The sequence below is a fragment of the Biomphalaria glabrata genome, chromosome 10, assembly GCF_947242115.1.
Source record: "Biomphalaria glabrata chromosome 10, xgBioGlab47.1, whole genome shotgun sequence".
NCBI lineage: Eukaryota > Metazoa > Mollusca > Gastropoda > Planorbidae > Biomphalaria > Biomphalaria glabrata.
The window spans coordinates 1,485,791-1,493,966 of NC_074720.1; positions in this window are offsets into that span (position 1 = coordinate 1,485,791).

The following is an 8,176-nucleotide window of genomic DNA, read 5'->3' on the forward strand; positions in this document are numbered from 1 at the left end:
GAGTTTGTCAGTGTCAGTGCTGGAGCTCTGCCTTCCCGTTTATAGAACAGATAATCTCGAACGATAATAGTAAGTTTTGAGCTATGTCCAAAAATTTGAGAGTCCTCGAGAGGTTAAATAATGAGATGTAAATGAGAAATTCTTAAATGACTTGAGAAACTGCACTAATGGATCACACGTTGAACCAATGTGTTACGTTTCAATGTGTCTACCGCGAAAATGGTCTAGTTTTCAATGGCTGGGCCATATGTAAAGTTACGCTTCCCTTTCAGACCTTGTGTTCTATAGGGCAGATGATGGCATCTGTTTCTGTGCATACGATTAACAAGGGCGGCATGAGGCTAGCACAACGACCAACCGCCTTTTACTTTTCTCCAACTAATGTCAGATACTCATTAGAGCTGGGTGGACTCAGAGGCGCCCAAAGATCCCGAAAATTAAAAATCCCAGTATTCATCAGGATTCGAACCCGGGACTCCCAGTTCTGAAGTCAAGCGCTTTACCGCTCAGCCACGGCGCCTCCCTGGGTCATATGTAAGCTGTGCGATTTGGAAAGCCATTATAATGGTTCAAACTCTGCCCCGCCGATGTTCTAGGCACTACTTAGTGAGATGTGTAGAACATGAGCATCTTAATTTAATGTCTCAGAATTTTAGAAACTTCTTCGATGCAATTACGTTGTTTCAGAATTATTTGTTTTTTATTTTATTGAGAGCAAGTTGTAAGCTGAGCGAGAGGGTTTACAGTAAAGTTCAGGGTCGTGAGGGTATGTAATCTGTTCACTTACAATGATTTACACGATACAGCAGTGTCGAGAAATTCTGTGCTTTACATAGAAATAAATAATATTGTTCGATTTTATTAATCAATCATTGAAGTCATCATTTTTTAAAATCTATCATTGAAGTCATCATTTTCTTAATCAAATTTTCTTAATCAATCATTGAAGTCATCATTTTCTTAATCAATCACTGAGGTCGTCATTTTCTTAATCAATCATTGAAGTCATCATTTTTTAAAATCTATCATTGAAGTCATCATTTTCTTAATCAAATTTTCTTAATCAATCATTGAAGTCATCATTTTCTTAATCAATCACTGAGGTCGTCATTTTCTTAATCAATCATTGAAGTCATCATTTTCTTAATCACTCATTGAAGTCGTCGTTTTCTTAATCAATCATTGAAGTCATCATTATCTTAATCAATCATTGAAGTCGTCATTTTCTTAATCAATCATTGAAGTCATCATTTTCTTAATCAATCAATGAAGTCGTCATTTTCTTAATCAATCATTGAAGTCATCATTTTCTTAATCACTAATTGAAGTCGTCGTTTTCTTAATCAATCATTGAAGTCATCATTATCTTAATCAATCATTAAGTCGTCATTTTCTTAATCAATCATTGAAGTCATCATTATCTTAATCAATCATTGAAGTCGTCATTTTCTTAATCAATCATTGAAGTCATCATTATCTTAATCAATCATTGAACATCACTTTCTTAATCAATCATTGAACATCACTTTTTTAATCAATCATCGAAGTCATCATTTTCTTAATCAATCATTGAACATCACTTTCTTAATCAATCATTGAACATCACTTTTTTAATCAATCATTGAAGTCATCATTTTCTTAATCAATCATTGAACATCACTTTCTTAATCAATCATTGAACATCACTTTCTTAATCAATCATTGAACATCACTTTCTAAAAAAAAAATTCAGAACCGACCATTTTCTTAATCATTAACAAGTGGATGTGTTATCAGTGAGGTCAAGAGAGAGTATCTTGTAATGCTAATCTAGATTGAAGTAAGATAAGTCGTTATTTAAGGTCACAAGTTAGTCTTCCTCGGGACATTAGCACCCAGGACACTAGCAACACAAGACATAAGCCTTTGTGTTACTTAAAAGAGTCATGCTAATACAATCAAATCAATAGCAGAACTTATACGATGACCTTCTTATTCTGGGGTCATAATACGGGCGATATAATTATTAATGATCTCAGTTTATAGATGCATTGAAAGATGAGGGGAAAAAGGAGAGCCATATCATTTTCGTCGCCTATAGATTTTACGTAAGCTAAGAGCAAATAAAAAGAATTGTTATATAAAGTCTTCCTGGTTGACAGTTATCAGTAAATATTTTGGCATCAGAAATTGGCAGTAATTTGTTTTACCGAAATGGAAAGAAAATGCCGGAATAATTTCTTTGTACTGTCTAGAAAAACTGACATTACGAAACTGCAGTGCAGAGGCGTTAATTGATCTTAGAAATAAATTTTACTTGTTAACAGATAATAGAGGACGTGAAAGTATAATATTAGAGGAGGAAGGAGAGACATACTGTATAGATGTAATACAATGTCATTTTGTAGAATTATTTATGTGTAATAGGTCAGACTTCGTCATCGTATATTATTTGCACAGTCGAAATCAACAATTCCAAAACAATACAGGAAAGACAAAGACATATCCCTCGGCACTAAAATTAGACTGATGCACTCCTTGGTCATGGCCACATTCTTATATGTTTGTAAATCTTGGACGCTAACTGCAAAACTAGAGAGAAGAGTCCTAGTAATGGAATTGAGATGTTATAGAATGGTCCTAGGTATTTAATACAAAGACCGCATCACAAAGGAGATTCGAAACAGGATCACACAAAAAAAAATGGTCATCGGGCCTCACTACGACCTGCTCACCACTCTAAAAAAAACAAAACAAACTATAACATTAGAGCCAAATCACAAGGTCGTCAGGGCTCACAAAGACTTTCCTTCAGGGAACAATAGGCCTAACAAGGAAAAAAAAAAACATTAAAGAATGTACCGGCCTGTTATTGAATGCGATTCTATTCAAGACGGTCGACAGATCATGTGCGGTGTCTCCAATGGTTTAACAGACTAATGGGATGGTAATATTATATGTTACACAGTTTAGTTTAGCTAGGAATGCACTATAGTAGACTGACTGAGCACACACATTTTATAGTGACGTCATAGACGTTGGGGTTAGAGATTAGTGCAGACTTTTAGATCCGTTATTGCTAGGCTCTCAAAGGGATAACAATGTTGTAGTGACTGACTCGGCTGTGGCCCATTCTGTATTAAAGATTGTTATATTTTCATCTGGAGTGAACTTAGTCATTGAGCCTTTGATCCTGTTTGTTTGGTATACTGTTTTGTGACCGAGTATGTTAGAACTCGCATCTGTAATACACCTTACAGGGTACTGACGCATGAGTAGCCTATGCACTGCGGCACAATCCGTTTTTTTTAAGATATAATGTTAAGTCAAAGGTTAATGATGTTTCTCTTCAGTCAATGGTTTAAAGTGAGAGAATCACTGTTGGTAATACAATTGTCTGCACTTTGATCGTGTGCTAAAAATATTTATCTTATCTTATAAATTAGGTACGTTCCTTGCAAAGAGAATAAAATTACGACCTACTCGAATCCATTATGATGATTAGGCTGTGTGTGGTGGCAAAAAAAAACGTTTGGCAGCCTATCAAGTAGGTTTGGGTTTGAATCCCTTCTCGAGCAGAGTTGTGTTTGCTGAGCGCCGAAAGGCAGCACGGTAACAGTCTCCCAGATACCCCTCCCTCCACTGGTCCACAAAAAAAAAAAAAGAAAATCGGACAATAACGTACTGAGCAGGTTTATATTAAAAGTAATTTTAAAAAATGCATGCTTTTAACAGAAAATGGGATGCATAATGGAGTGCAGATTCATATTAAAAATTTGTCAAGTCCGATTCCTAAGATTCGTAGCCAATCTCATAGACTCGTGGATGCCTCAATGATGTTGAAAAGTGTTTAGCCTATTTATTTTTATATTAAAATCTATCCCGCGTTTACTCCACGTGACTAAGTAAAAAAAAATCATAAGTATTATTTTTTTTTATCTTTGTTGATACGAATTTGTGTTTGACAAGTCCATAGACATATATATAGACAAGACATTATACATGTTTTATACGTTCGGTGCCAGTTTGTGACAACAGTGGTGTTTGGTTGAATAGTGTAGAAGTTTTTTCCCCATATATTTTCAACATATCTTGTTTTTACTTAGCTACACACTGTGTTAGCCTCCTTCAGTTAAAGAGCAACTATGGTTCATCTCGAACCGTGCGGTTTGTGCGCTGGACTGTCGTTCAGATTTATCGATGGTCCAGGGTTCAAACCCTGCCCGCTCCCATCCCCCGTCGTCCTGCGGGAGGTTTGGACTAGGAAGTAAACTATCTTCAACTCTGAAGGAACATCCGAAACATGTAAAACAAACAAAACAAGAACGGAGCGGTACAAAAACTCGTTCGTACCTCACTCGGTCAGACTCTATCACCGCCACCCATTGATCAGGGAACATGAAATGCACCAAGATACCTGTGTGTAGTCGCTGAATGAACTCTTTATGTTGTGTCTGTTGTATTTATGTGCATTTTTCTGTTGTGTTGTCTTTATATGAGAACAGAGTCCTTGTAATCACAACAGATTTCCGTAAGGATCAATATAGCAGTCTTAGTCTTAGTCTTTATTCAATGTGGGGGAAAAATTATTACTTTTCTTGTATTTTAACGTTTATTATTAATTTATTAGTAGTTAAAAGTTAGGCAATCCATCACAGAGTACCGGCAGCTATTTCTTTACAAAAAAAAGCACTGAGTATGACCTTGTAGACTCGACTGTCGCATGCTTTTTAAATTTCAACGACGCGCCCCCTGCTACGCGCCTACACAGCAGGAGGCGTTGCGTGTTAAACAAGTTCTTTTACATTGAAGTACACAATATCTGACTCTTCCAATCAGTTGAAATAAGTATGTCCGCGGGCTATGGTCAACTTCGCCCTTGTTTTCAGACATGGTTAATGATGACCACTAGTAACCAGATAGTGTCCTTTACGATTGTAAACAAGACTGTTATTATAACAAATTGGTGGCAAAGTCTATACTCCATTTGCTAAACTTTATAGAGATTTTTATAGAGATGTTCATTTGTGGCGAATATCTATAAATAGCTATCTATCTTGGTATTTCTGGTGTACAAATACTCGATTTTTTTTCTAATTATAGATTACTGACGTTATTTAAAAAAAGAAGATAATTAGGTCCTAAGCATTGTATGTATCAGTCTGATGTTGATGAGCTATGACTTTTACAAGAAATATGAAACATCTTTGTGCACTATTTAGCATACTAGAATCTGTGGAAAGTTATCCATTAATGTACAGTGGATGGAAGCATGAAGAAAGGGTTGTCCAACGAAAAGCTGGCTGGACGTTATAACAGAATGTACCGGCCTCTCTCTTGATGTCCTGCTAAGAACAGCTGCTGGGCTGGAAGAGTGGAGGGATTTTGTTACGCGAACTGTCACAGCGCCCCCTACGACGAAAGTCAAGGGACAGATGAAAATCAAATTTCTAAGCTATTTTGCTTGCTGCAAAAAACTCATTCGTATTCTTTAGTTGGCAGTAGTTAATGTAGCTCCACCTAGCGCCCTTGACATTGTTTAGTTTATCTAATTATTTTAAAATCTATTCCAAGATAAGATAAGATAGGATATTTTTTTATTTATCCAATCAAATGGAAATTCAGTTTAACTACAATTGACAACATCAGCGTAACTACTGTACAATAACAATATAGATGCAAATACGAACAACATTCACACATGAAACACATACACACTCACATCCAGCGCTTTATGAATTAGACTTCTATGTACTTCTCGATGACGACAGATGATCTTGTAACACTCTGACCGAAAGTGGGATGAAGGAGTTTTTAAATCTTTCTGTTTTAGTCCGAATGGAAAAGAGACGACCACTTCGTTCAGATCTGATGTAGCAGTGGTTTAATGGGTGCAGGTTGTCCTTAAGAATCGAGAGTGTTTTGGAAAGGCATCTTTCTTGGGAAAGTTCTTCAAGAGATGGTAGCTGTGCGATTGACATACGATGCTTTTTTAATTAGTCTATTTAGTCAAAGTCTTTGTGCCAGTGAAGTATTACCATACCAGCAGGTGATGCAGGGGCGTAACTAGGGATTTGGGGGCCCGGGGTGATTGACCTGTTTGGGGGCCCCTTGCATTTTGACATTCGACATATGACATGAGATAATGTACGCAAAAATAAATAAGCCCCAAATCAAATTGGTTCAGTATATCAGTAAACTTAACAAAAAGTAATCATCAAGACTATTTTAATGAATAATACCGTTGTTTATTAGTTAAATAATGCACAAGTGACAAATCTAAATTGATATCGCTTCACGTTGTGCATTCTGTGCAGCAAAGACATCTAAAACATCTACATCGATACTTTCTAGTATTTGTGACTTCACTGACATTAAAACCATGATAAGCCTTTCTTGTGTCATTGTGCTCCTGAGATACTTTTTTATGAGCTTGAGCTTTGAGAAATGATCTCTCACATGACGTAATGGAAGTGGCCTTAGTTAGCGGTATTCGGAGGAGGTTGCAAAGTTTGAGCACACTAAATTCCCATATGAAGCCTGCTTCCTCAATATGTCTATTGGTAATTGTATTACTGGTTTGTTAATGAAAAGTGCTCGTGCATCAATGACATCATTGAAAAAGCGATTTTCCATTTATTTCATCATACAAACAGGAAAAGTAGCACAGTTTGTCATAAGCGTGTCTTCATCTAACAGGTGTCTTGGTTCAAGAAGAAACCTAAAGGTATTCATTTTCTTTCCAGTATTTGGAATCTGCCCTTCATCTCCATATGAAATCTGTCCAGCACTTCTGTTGTATTACGTTTGAATTGCAGTTCTATTGACAGTCCTACATTAGAACTCAACTTCCCATCAAGTCTTTTCTTTCTTCTGGTTGTTTTGATTACAGGGAATCCATAGTATTCACTACCTTCTTTTGCTTTTTCGATGGATTGGGTTTTTATCAGTTTGTCATCATTTTGCAGAAAGCATGAAAGGGTACTAATTTCTTTAGCAGCTTCCCGTATATGCAGTCCAGACTTTTGTAGCTTCTTCCGAACTATATTAATTGGGCGCAGGAGCTTTGACCAGAATTCAAGATAGGCAAAAAATTCTTAATTTTCCACTATTTTCCACTGCATGAAGAAGATTCTGTGCTAATATTATATGGTATTACGTCATTGTTGGTTGTTTATGTTTTATGCGAAAGCAAAAGGATTCAGAGCATACAAAAGTGGGAAAGATCCATATCTCGTTATGCTCGAGTATAGGAATACTCCGATAAGTAGACTGCTGTATTCACCATCACAACTGCTGACGAGTAGAAGACTCAGGGAATGATTTCAACTGATCACAAACTATTGAAACCATCGGTAGCTGAAAATGCAGAGACATTACTCTACGAATGACAGATGAAAAGCAAAGTGAAATACGATGCAAAAGCAAGACTACCTAAAGATTATTCTGTCGGAGGAGAGTTCGTCTAGGACAAACATGGCAGAAAGCAGTTGTCATAAAAAAAAAACATTCAGCACCCAGATCTTACATCGTAAAGACAAACGGTGGAAAAACATACAGAAGAAATCAACGCTTTTTTAATAAGAGTTTCGATGAAGACATCTCTGGGTACTATGATACCGATGGAGACAATGAACTGCAAACTGTTGGAACAAACGAAACAGACAGTTATAGACCAACGTCTAGAGAACTTGTTGTGTCAGTCAAGACAACCAGAAATGGACGAATTGTTAAAGTTCCTAGTAGACAGGACCGGCCTTAGGCCACTGCAGCCTATGCGGTCGCAGTGGGCGCCGCGCTTTCATAGGCCCCGCGCTAATTCCAAGTGTACATTATTAAATTAAACCATTATAACGTATAAAAAATAACAGGGTTTTCGCGACCTCCTGATTTTCCAGGGCCTCCGGGAAATCTCATGAAAAGGCAAAATATACGATAAAGTCCTCAACTTTTTTTGAATTTATTCAAAGCTCCTAAAGAATAGACGAAATTGACATTTTGGGGTGACAATAAAAGTGGCATTGCGAGCTTTCATTTGATAAAAAATTTATTGCAAAGACGAAAGTAGGCCTATTTTCTAATTCAAAAAAAAAATATTTTGACATTATGCTTATCCCTACCCAGACTAGGCCCCGCTCGATCCGTTTCTCATAGGGCCCCGAAAATGCTAGGGCCGGCCCTGCTAGTAGATATTACT